The sequence below is a fragment of the Danio rerio genome, chromosome 22 (genome assembly GCF_049306965.1).
Source record: "Danio rerio strain Tuebingen ecotype United States chromosome 22, GRCz12tu, whole genome shotgun sequence".
Classification (NCBI taxonomy): domain Eukaryota; kingdom Metazoa; phylum Chordata; class Actinopteri; order Cypriniformes; family Danionidae; genus Danio; species Danio rerio.
This window is the reverse complement of record NC_133197.1, coordinates 28,132,473-28,144,695: the sequence shown is the minus strand read 5'-3', so window position 1 is coordinate 28,144,695 and position 12,223 is coordinate 28,132,473. Positions and strand designations below refer to the sequence as shown.

Sequence of the window (12,223 nt, the reverse complement as noted above, 5' to 3'; positions counted from 1 at the left end):
TGTGTGTGTGTGTGTGTGTGTGTGCATTTATTTTGTTTGCAATGTTACATTTGTTACATCTTTGGCCTATGACTTTTTAAGGAGGGATTCTGCTTAGAGCATATTGAGCTTGTATTAGTATGATAATGTAAATTTTTCCTCTAAGGGCTTGTGTGTAACTTTAAAAAATATATGCCCATGGTGATATATGCTGCATTCATGTGGATTGTTTTATCTGTGTTACCAGACTGCAAGTTCTTTTATCAAATATTGCCTTAAAAATACTTTTTCTGTTTTTTTGTATGGTTTGTGACAATAATTAAATATGTAAAAGATTTGTTGTCTGTGTGTATATGTATGTATCCATCTATGTTTGTTTTGTTTGTCTTTGTCCATGGGGACAGTACATAATATTTTTGGACTTATTTAGCAATATACAAGTATTAAGCTTAAAGTGGTATCAATGTCACCTGTTCTAAATATTGTACACTTTCATTTTACTTGTTGACAGTTTAAGCTGTTGTAATTAGGGGTTCAAGCGCAAAGAGCTGAAACCCTATTGTATTTGTTAAGATCTTAATATGATTATTTTATGATTATCATTCAGACCAAACCGTAAGGCCTAGAAAGCTGAAACTTGGTCAGATGGTAGTACTCTGGTACACTACATCCTCGACAAAAATCAGCCAAATCCACCAGTAGGTTTCATGAACCATTTGTCGTAGACTCAAAAATCTACATATTTGGAATCCTTGAGTCAGCCCGAACACTCAGGGCACACAAGTCACTCAGATTTTCTCTACAACACACCATTTGTCCGCTACAATGAGGTATGTCTGCAAACATGTCCTAGATTTTTCACCCAATCTGAACCAAACCAGTTGAGAAATATGCTCTGGACATTGAATATCAATAATTATCAAAAAAAAAAAGTTAAAATTTTCATACTTGCATGAAACTGTATGCAAAAATGTTCCATGCTAATTGAAACTAAATGCTAATTGTAGCTACAACTTTAGAACGGAATGAGATATTACTGAACTTTGTACACAATATGTATAAGGTCAAGTTGAGGTGACATACTAAATATTGCTGACTTTGGCCACATGGTGGCGCTATTTGCTTAAAAAATATGAAAATACACATAACCATAACCATAATTCTTTCGATTAACATCAAATTTGGTATGCAGTGTCTTTGTCCGAGTCCACATCAGAAAATGGCTGCCACTAGCCAATTAAAAAAACTAACCCCCCATTAAACAAGGTTGACGATTCCCAATCAGAACAAAATTTGATGGGCATGTATAACTCATGGTCCTAGAGGTCTGTACGAATTTTGAAAAAATCGCCCTCTAGGTTCGGTTTTACATGTTTTTAGTGTGTAATTGGTTGTGTATTACACAAGCTTTTGCACAGGCAGACATAATATAATAGGCCTGCTTATCCTGAACACTGTGACACTAAAACCACTGCTGTCACTCAAACCGTTCATTATAAAATCATCACTAAATAAAAAACCTACTTTTGTAAACTTGGCCCAGGTTTTTGGCTCAATTGCAATGAAAAAAGTGTTGTTAGAATCGCTGGACTGAGATCAATAATTATTTTTAAAAAATGTTGAATTTTCCACCTTAAAAATTGGGCAATAGGGGGCGCTATAATAGTAATAATATTGGTCTTAAAACATGCTAAATGGTTTCAAAATGCAGTAAATAAGCTTCATTTACACACATTTTCACAAATACACTTAATTTACTTATATGATTGGCCTGCTCATACTGAACACGTTGACACTAAAACATCTGCTGTCACTTTAATTGTTTATTAAAGAATAATAAAATACCTACTTTTGAAAACTAGTCTCTCGTTTTTAGCTCAGTCGCAACAAAACCCGTATTGTTAGAATCTCTGAGCTGAGTTATCAATAATTATCAAAAAAAGTTGAACTTCCCACTTTGGATAGCTGTAACAGGCTCATTTACAAAAGGGGCCGTCTACTTGAACCTACATGCCTGTAAACCCAGGGAAACTCAAAACATCACAGAATTTGGTGAGTACATGTGACATGAATGTAAACAAGCATGCAAAAGTTTGTGGAGATCGGCGCTATAATAGTAGAAAAGGTCCCAAAAACAATCAATGTCTGTTGATGCTCAATAGTGTTTTAACTACAGTTTTAGCCACTAGATGGATCAACTTGAAATTTGGCGCGCAGTTTATTTGCTCAGAGTAGAATGACAATTCTATAAAAATGGCCACCATTGACCCATTAAATTTGAGCACCCATTAAACACTGTTAACAATGACGGATCAGAATGTAACTCGGTGGGCATGTTGGACTAATGGGCCTAGAGATCTGTAGAAATTTTGAAAGAAATCATCCACTATAGGGGCAATTTTGAGTTTTCGGTGTGTGTAATTAAACTAATCATATAAATCATTGTCGAATAAACTACTCACAGGCTTCCTAACAGATAAATAACCTTACGCTACTAAAATGTGCTATTTTTGTATATGATGTGTACACAAAATTCACCTCTGGGTAAGACTTTAAAGCAGTATAGATTGTTTATTTTGAGAATTGTATAGATTATTTGCTAACAAAATTATATTCCATGCTCTGGCGTTAAGATCCTTGACATTATTATCCTGTAATAATTTAATGTGTAAAAAAATGCAAAGATCTGGTTTTGTCATTGCAAAAAGCACGGAAAATGAATTTGTAATTTAAAATAGAAAAGGAAGGTAAAGGTAATAAACATAATTTCACGTTTTATTCAGATGAAACCTGTCACTTGTTGATAATTTAGGATATTAAAAATCATAGTCAATGTGTTATTTGTGTAGTAAAAGTACAAACAGTATCTAAAAAATTTAAAATTCAGCAACTACTTTTTATGTTATGATAATTTATGTTTTCTTATAATTAAATGTTACTGTTGGTATCTATTATGAAGTAGACATGAGGATAAAGTAAACATTATGTGTTGAAATAACAAGATAAATCAATTATGAGTAAACTTACATGATTATGACAGGAGAGCTTCCTTCTGTAACATCTGGAAAAGTGTTTTGTAGTCAGTAATCTGCAAGTACGCTGGAAACACGATGGCTTCTCGTTTTATCCTCTTTTCAACAGATAAAGAGAAAGAGGACAAGGTAAACAATCCTCATTTTCAATAAATTTGCCTTTCAAATTAATAGACATTTTCCTGAATGAAGATATCTCACTTTTTTTCTAAAGAAATTACCTGTATCGTGAATTTTGTTGTCAGTTTGGACACCGTCTGTTGTTTTCTTCATGGCAGGTTTAAAGCGTCTGTCAATATAATGGAAGGAGGTTTGTACTGTAGAACTGGATGAGCAGGTAAGTGGGCAGCCACAGTGTAACTTTTCTAAATGCAGCTAGTAATGCTTTTAGTATAACCATTTTAATGTCATTTTTTAAATAACTCAAACAGTTTGTGATCTCTCAGTGGGGAATTGAGAAAGTACCATTTGAGAATGATCTTACAAAAGTTATTTAAATGATTGTGTGAGAGTTACTGTACATTCTTTGCACATTCCTGTCATGGTTTGTTTGTCATTGTAAGAGCATGTTAAGAATGCCAAACTCCTAGTTACATTCTCAACATTCAAATAACCTGAAAGCAAGAATTTAAATCAAATGGCTTCATCATTCGAGTTTGGTTGTTCATATGAACATAAGGGTTTGATTGCATGTATGGACCTTGTTGCAGTACAGGTCTTACAGATGCTTAGTTGGATTGTGAGCAATCAGGCAATTGCATTGTCATGACTTGGTCAGCAATAATAAGAGGTACATGTGTAAAATAACATTCATAAATCAAGTTATTCTTGCAGATGAGTCAACAGCCTGCATTTTCCCATAGGCATAAGGCACTTCTCGAGGTCTGGCCATCCACATGATTTACAAGAAAGTAACTCTCAGACTTCGATTCAGTTCTTCATACAGATATTCTGGTCATCAGAAGGATTAGCCTTCACTATAGTCATTCCTCGTGTTATGACTCTGACCCTAGTTCATGGCTTATTTTATTTTTTGTTTTAGGTAAATGTTTCAACGGTTGGTTTGCAAATTTGAGGTTTGTTATCAGACCAACTGCATCATCACATTCTGTGCTTTCTATTGGTCCTTGATTTAACAGACGTCATATAGATGCAAAAACCTCTAAAGCCCATTTAATATTTTCTTTTAAAATTAGCATTTTTCTCTAACTCTTGTGTGTTGGCTCACTAATTTTACATTTATAGTGACAGATAAGTTCTTTTCATTGCCTTTCAAGTGGAAAAACCTGAACATAAATATAGGAAGCTGAGAAAAATTTCTCTCTTTAGGAGAACTCTTCACGTTTTACATTAGGATTAGAGAAAGAAACATTTAATATGTGTAAAACTAATAAACGGTGGCTAAATTATAGTGTGGGCCACAAAAAAAAAAATGCATTATAACAATATACCTATTCTGGTCTAAAATATTAATAAGTTCTGAGGCAAAGATTTGTACTGCTGTCTATGACTATCTTTATTTTGGAAATTCATTTTATTTATTATATTCATTTTATTTATTATATAGTATATCTTTTCATTTATCATAATTATAGGTGGTTCAATTTGCTGTGGCAACCCCTGCACCCGACTTAGCTAAAAAAAGTGAGTAAGTGAATATTAAAATGATCATTTATTGACTGGCATTTGTAGGCTGATGCATTGACAGCATTACATTACAAAAATATCACTTGTCCTCTGCTTCCCTCAAGTGTCTGCAAAAATAAGTGCATTATATGTACACTGTAAGCTGTTTTGTGATTTGAATACATAAGAGTTGGTGGATGTCCTTTCTGCTGCAACCCAGCTCTGAGAATTTACCAACTTGTGCACCCCCTACTACTGGGAAACACCCACTTTCCCATTTAAACCCACACTCACACACAACATGCAATTTACTTTATCCAATGCACCTATATATGTCTTTGGACTGAGGGGGAATTAAGAGCAAATGCAATATGAAGAAACAGAAAAAAATAACGTCTGTATCATGGAAGAGTCAAGAATGTTTTAAACTGATTCTAAGGAAGGATGTGAAGATGGCACTTCTGTGTGAAAATATTGAATGATATCCTGTAAAGGGATTGATTCAAAATGTACAAATCCAAGATGGGTTGTAACTTTCTGCTCTTATTGTGTATGATTAAGTATAGGCTGTAAAACCCACTCTTTACCTCGGCTGGTGGGGCTGGCTTGATTACATCCTTAACTTAGTGGACAGCAATCTTTTGATGCAAACCATAATCGTAAATGCATGGACCAAAACTTGGGGGCCCATCTTGTAAACAAGAGGGATTGACACTGATGCACCAACAATGGGGCAGCAAGTGGATGCTTAGTTCATTCATTCATTTTATTTTCGTCTTAGTCCCTTTATTAATCTTTATTAATTACCATAGCGAAATGAACCGCCAACTTAGCCAACATATGTTTTACACAGCAGATACCCTTCCAGCAACCCATCACTGGGAAAACATCCATACGTTCTCATTCACACTCATAAACTAAGGACAATTTAGCTTACCCAATTCACCTTTACCGCATGTCTTTGGACTTGTGAGTGAAACCGGAGCACCCGGAGGAAACCCACGCCAACACAGGAAGAACATGCAAACTCCACACAGAAACGCCAACTGACCCAGCCGAGGGTTGATTATATTGTTTTGCAATATGGAACAATTAAGTGTTAAAGCCAAATCAAACATAATTCACAGAACACTGAAATTTAAATGATTAAATGGTTGGCTATGGTTACAACTAAGTTAGTTATAAAGTATCTGTTAGAAATGATAAAACATAAAATGATAAAAACATACAGTATTAATTGTACCCAGCTTAAATGTAAAAAAGTTACCTGAGATGGAAGAAAAGTGAGACAGGGGAAGGGTGAAAGCCAGATAGCAAAAGAGCCAGAGAAGTGACACTCCCAAGAAGCCAGAGAGAAGAAGAGCCAAAGCAGGAAAGAGACAGAGCAAATGTTTTGTCTTTTCCTTGATCATATGTCCAAAGCCTGAATACTGAGACATTCAAACTGACCAAAGCAAGAGCTTCATCAAAATGTAACCACACTGTAACCCCCCTGAAATCCACACACTTCAGCCAGACCCAAATTTTTATAACCACTTCTATTTTCGAAGGTGTATGTGCTTTTTTTGTGAAAAAAGACATTATTTGGTGCAGCTTTCCTGGTCTTCAATGAGCCCAAGAGAGCCCCTGTTGTTATCTTTCTGCATTGGTTACTGGTTGAGGCCCTTATTAAGTTCAAATCATTGATGCTTGCTTACAGAACCGCCTCTCACACTGCATCCACTTACCTCCACCTGCTCCTGAAGGTCAACATCCCCTCCAAGAGTCTCCGGTAGGAGAGTGAGCATCGCCCTGTGGTGCCATCGCAGAAAGGCTGTACTGTAAGTCACTTTCTAAAACATTTTCATTCCACCCTGGTGCCCAACATTTGCCCCAGTTTTTTTTTTTTTTTGCACATTTGCACCAGACAATGATTGTACATTCAAAAAAAAAAAAAAAAAAAAAAAACTTGTGCATTTATGTTAATGTATTAAGTGTGCTTTACACAGGCGAGTCGGCTTAACAAACTACCTGTAAAACACACTCTTACTTTCTCTCTCTTTCTTAAAAAAAACTTCCCCCTCCTTAAACTAGCACTTAATTCTCAGAGCACTAAGTTTCCTTGCATAATTATAATAATTATAAATATATATACAAAAATATATGACATTAAAAAATGTTTACTGGTATTGCCTAATCCAGATCTAGCAGATTGGATATATTTTGCGTCCAATAAAATAAAAAAATAAAAAAAAATTCTGAATGATGATATACTGTAGACGTGTGAGGTCACAGAAAACTTGACTTCCTCTGACTGATGTGGCAGAAGTTTTTTCTTGCATGCTTCAGAGCTGAAGTGACTTAGCCTTGCATGTTAAGAGAGGAGACACGGGTTTGATTAGACTAAACTGTTTAAATCAAGCTAGCAGCATGAAGATTATTCATCTTCAACTCTGTGAGTTTATTATGTAATGAATATATTTATTTGCACTTTGTATATTAAAAACAATAAAAAATAGTTTTATGCTTCAAACTTTTTAATATGGCTAACCTTAGTTGTGGTGCTTTTTTATGTCTTGCAGACACATTCATCTGTTTTCAAGCTGCAGTGTCAGATCTATTAACTGATCTGGGATCAAATGTGACCCTAAACTGTGATCTTGATGAAAATGATGTTTACTGGATTATACAGAAAACTTCAGATCCTCCAACAGTGATTCTACGATCATTTTCAACACTAGCAGCATCTTACTTTAATAAGTCATTCAGAAGTAAATATTCAGTGCAGTTTAAACATCGTCTGGTTATTAATAACATCACTGCTAATGAATTAGGAGTTTATCACTGTATGAGCACACGCACACCTCCACAATTCAGCAACAGCAGCAGAATCTACATCACCGGTGAGCTCATTTACTTATTACTGTTGATCTGAAAATACTGATGATCACTGTTTACATTTGTCAGTTATTATTTTTTCATATTTTTAAAAGTATTTTTTGTTGACAGGCTATGACAATGTGACTACTTTCCTTACAGAAGCAGATCAACAAACTGTGTGTCAGAATCGGACAGTGATGGAGTGTATTGAGCACAATCAAACACATCATCAGACTATCATCATCATCATATCTGCTGTGATGAACGGCCTTCTGCTCATTCTGCTGATCGGTGAGCTTTGGATTCTTTAGCTAAAGAAATTGTTTTGAAAAAAAAAAAAAAAACTAATCATAATTTGAAATCTCTGTTCCATATTTAGGACTAGTAAAGGTTTTTGTTATTGGGAATAGAAGATTCACAGAACAATCAGAACAAATTCAACAGACACAAGTTACCGAACAGCATCAGGATCCAGAGCAGCTACAGGTTAATTATGTGGAAACATCAAAATATTAAAAACTCTTTTCTGGCTTGATAATGATATTTCCTTCTTGATAATTGTTATTGGAGCCTTTAACATCTGTTTTATTTAAGGATGTTTTATTTTTAGCTTAAACACTTTAAAATCATTCTTTCTGTATGCCTCTATGGACTTTTCAAAGTTTCATAAAAAAATGCGCTCCAGCCAAAACAACACCACCTACGCTGCTCTACACCTGGCGAAATCATGAACGCCAAGGTAGGACTGATCTCGTACTTATTTTAGTCACTTTTTTAAAAGTACATTCAGTTCTGAAACTTCTAACCACAAACTGTTTGACAGCAAAACATTCAAAACAATAACCAGCCGACCATTATATAGGTAGAAGTATTTTAAAAGTTCTGAGACAAGGGTGTAAAAACCACAAAGAAATAAGCTAAAATCATCTACGTTTTATCAATTTGCAATTTGTTTGTTGTTTTATTCTGCTTTTATTATTAAATACTGAATGAATGTCTGAATGTTTTATAGCCACAAACTATTCCCATTTAAAGTGATGTGGCATTATAATGTTTATAAATGTCTGCTTTATAATAGTTCGTTAAGAAGTTTTTGTTGACAAGTTCTCATTTAAGAGTTATGGTTATGGTTTGTTTTGCAGCAACTGTATTACTTTTTTTCTGTTAGCAATTGTTGCAATCTTATCAACCAAACTTTGGTCTTGTATCTTGATGAAAAATAGTTAGTTCTTAGAATGAAAACCTTTGTATGTGACTTTTTAGCTTTTTGTAAAATCTGATTTATTGAGGTTTCAATGCTGTTTATCTGAGAAGATCGCAGAATCTGAACAATTTCCTATGTGTTTTAAAGATTGTTTATTGCTTTATGTAAGTGTGTGATGAATGGCTGTAAAAATGAAATAAACATATAAAACCATCAGTTTTAAAATTGTATGTGACCTTGGAACACAAAACCAATCCCATTTTTCAAACTAAAGTATATATTGTATCAACTTTCACTTTTTGAAAATCTGCAATTTGAGGGTTAAAGAAAACCACCTGAAAAAGTTGTACAAATGATGTTACTAGCAATGCATATTAGTGACCAAAATTAAGGTTTGATAAACATGCAAAAGAAAATTTACAAAATGTCTTTACTGAACATGATATAACTTAATATTGCAATGATTTTTTGGCAAAAAAGAAAAATGTATCATTTTGATGCATACAATGTTGGCCATACTTACAAAAATACAGAGCCAACTTAACTGGTTGTGTGGTCCAGGGTCATTTATTCAGAAAACAAAATGTTTATTACTTCTGTCTTTCTATACCTTAAATAAAATTTAAACATTTTCAAGATGAAAAAACAATGTCTGTTTTATTTTTGATGTAATCCATTATTCATAATCGTGACTTCCTTTTACCCTTGCATTATGTTTACAATTTTGTATTTTAATGGACCAAAATCTCTGAGTAAAGTTTTAAGTTCCTTGTTGAATCTGTGCCAGAAAAGATCAAGGCATTTCAGAAGGTAAAATGGGTTCAACATGTTACTGATAAAGTGTACCTAATAAAGTGGCCTGTGAGTGTGTGTGTGTGTATATATATATATATATATATATATATATATATATATATATATACACACACACACACACACACACACACACACACACACACACAGTGCTAAGCATAAATGAGCACCCCTTTTTGAAAATTAATATTTTACCCCATTTCTAAATTAATATAATATATTTTGGTGCATTTTAACAAAACATCTTTTGGAATTGACAGATAATACATTTAAATTAAAATATTAAAGATATTGCAAAAATAAAATTATTTCAACTAAATTTTACACTTTTTTATATTTGTATTGTGTGTCTGTCAATTTGATTTAGTCTACAGCAAATCACACAATGGCGATTACATAAAAAACAGATTATGAACATTTAACATTATTATGGTGGAGAAAATGAGTATTGAACACATCACCATTTTTTCAGAAAACATTTATAATGGTGCTGATGACTTTTCCTCAGATCTTGGTAACAACCAAAGAAATTCATATGTGCAAAGAAAAAAAATCTACCTTACATCAGTAGTTCCCCTTCGGTTGGGGAACTTCAGTGCCATAGAGTGGATGAAATCCACGAATGGGAGGATTCGGTTCAGAAGCCGCTTGTCTGAAAGAGTATTGAACGGGCCAATGAATGCAATGAATTGGCAGCGTAAGCTTGCACAGGTGTACTTCATTGCCAATTATCCCAGCATATAAGCACACCTGGAGCGAGCAGACGCCATCCTTTTCGCTTCAGAGACTTTCTGATCGAGTGAATGAGGGTTCCTCCTTCTGTGACCAGCGATTCTGAGCGAACGAGAGCATTCTCCCGGTCCAGAGTGTGTACACGCAGCGGCAGACGGTCGAGCTGGGTTTCTCCCTTGGCTGGCGTTCTTTGGGTCCGGTCCTCCAGAGCGGTGCGTATAAAGTTGCAAACTTCACAGAAAGAGCAACACAGTCGTGCAGCACGTCCTTTTCAGGACGGCGCTCCGACTGTGCGTTTCTGGATGTGGTGGTTACCTGTCCTCGGATGATGGGCACGGGCACTGCGTTACATGCCTGGGGGGTCCAGCATGTTAATGCGCTGCTCGCGGCCAGTTCATGTCGTCATTGCGATGCCATGACTGTTGCGCAGTAAAGATCGCGGCTAGCCTTTGTAAAAGGGCGAACCACCCCAGTTGTCCCCTGCTCTGCAGCGGGCACTCGGGCAGATCTGAGGGTTTCAAGCGAGAGATAATCCGTCGCCCACGGGCCCGCGGACCTCCTGCTCCTCTAAGCGCTCCATCCAAGCTTCGGGCGGGGGAAGCGATCCGTCTAATAGATGGTAGCCCTTACGCCCGATGACACCGGAGACTAGACGTCCACCGCGGCATCGGAGGATGGGCTTTCATTGTCCGATGATGATCCAGACCCGCTCGCCCCCTTCGGGCTGGTGAGCGCTGTCACTACAGATCCTGAAACGGACATGTTAGCCGTGCTTTCCCGGGCTGCTTCGGCCGTGGGTTGGAGATGGTTTATCCCCCAGCTCCGTGGCCGGACCGACTAGAGGGGCGTTCCCTTCTTCCCGGAGGTGCACAGTAGGCTCACGCGGTCTTGAAAAGCACTTTTTTCTGCTCGTGCTGCGTGTCCCTCCACCCTCACCACTCTTGACGGTGGAACAGCCAGAGGGTATGTGGCGATTCCTCAGGTTGAGTGCGCGATGGTGGTAAATCCGCGCGGCGCCTCTTCTTGGCGGGGTCCGCCTCGTCTCCCATCCAAAGCCTGTAAGTTATCTACCTCCCTCGGAGCTACAGCTTACATAGCTGCGGGCCAGGCTGCTTCTGCCTTGCATGCGATAGCCACCTACCAGCGCTACCTAGCGCAGGCACTGGCCGAGCTGCACGAGGGTGGGTCCAACCCAGGCTTACGAGCTTCGCACCGCCGCCGACTTAGCTCTTCGGACTACTGAGTCCGCTGCGTGTGCGTTGGGGAGGACGATGTCCACATTAGTGATCCAGGAGCGCCACCCCTGGCTGATATGCGCGAAGTCAACAAAGTCCGCTTTCTTGACTTTCCCCATATCCCAAACCATGTTCGGCGACACCGTCTGTGAATTCACCTCGGCATCGGCATACTCGATTTCTTTCTGACTGGCTGATTTTTGCCCTCTCTCGGAGCAATTGATTATGCACAGAGACAAAATGCTCTGGCACTTCCACCTGTGGTGGTTTTAGGTCAACTGAGAAAAGAGCAAACTCGCCCCCGTGCAGAGGATCTCTTCTCTCGGGCTGGAGCTGGACTCAGTCACCGTTCAGAATGCTCATGCAGAAGCGCATCCTCCGGTGCGTTCGTCCTCTGGGTTGGTCTGCAGCATTAGACCTGATGGACGCGTATTTCCATGTCTCCACTCTTCCTCGCCACCGTCAGTTTCTGCGGTTTGCGTTTGAAGGTCGAGCTTGGCAATAAAGCCCTCCCCTTCAGGCTCTCTCTGTCTCCGCGGGTCCTCACCAAGCCCGCGGAGGGTGCCTTAGCGCCCCTTCGGCTCGCGGGCATCTGCATACTCGATTTCTTTACGACTGGCTGATTTTTGCCCTCTCTCGGAGCAATTGATTATGCACAGAGACAAAGTGCTCTGGCACTTCCACCTGTGGGGGTTTCAGGTCAACCGAGAAAAGAGCAAACTCGCCCCCGTGCAGAGGATCTC

The 12,223-nt window shown here is 37.7% G+C and overlaps 2 long non-coding RNA genes across 2 annotated transcripts in view; one reads left to right on the top strand and one right to left on the bottom strand.

Moving 5' to 3' along the window:
• Positions 1-3,310, bottom strand: part of LOC103909619 (uncharacterized) — a 51,845-nt gene extending 48,535 nt beyond the window's left edge. Inside the window, exons 1-2 of the long non-coding RNA NR_170293.1 lie at positions 3,233-3,310; positions 3,007-3,109 (exon numbers count right to left, since the gene is read on the bottom strand). This is a non-coding gene — a long non-coding RNA (uncharacterized lncRNA). The remainder of the gene's footprint in view (positions 1-3,006; positions 3,110-3,232) is intronic.
• On the top strand, positions 3,051-9,341 carry LOC103909620 (uncharacterized). The gene is made up of 6 exons (XR_002457632.3): positions 3,051-3,140; positions 3,290-3,348; positions 6,337-6,457; positions 7,199-7,519; positions 7,656-7,787; positions 7,876-9,341. It is a non-coding gene; the product is annotated as an uncharacterized lncRNA (long non-coding RNA).
• The last annotated feature ends 2,882 nt before the right edge of the window (positions 9,342-12,223 follow it).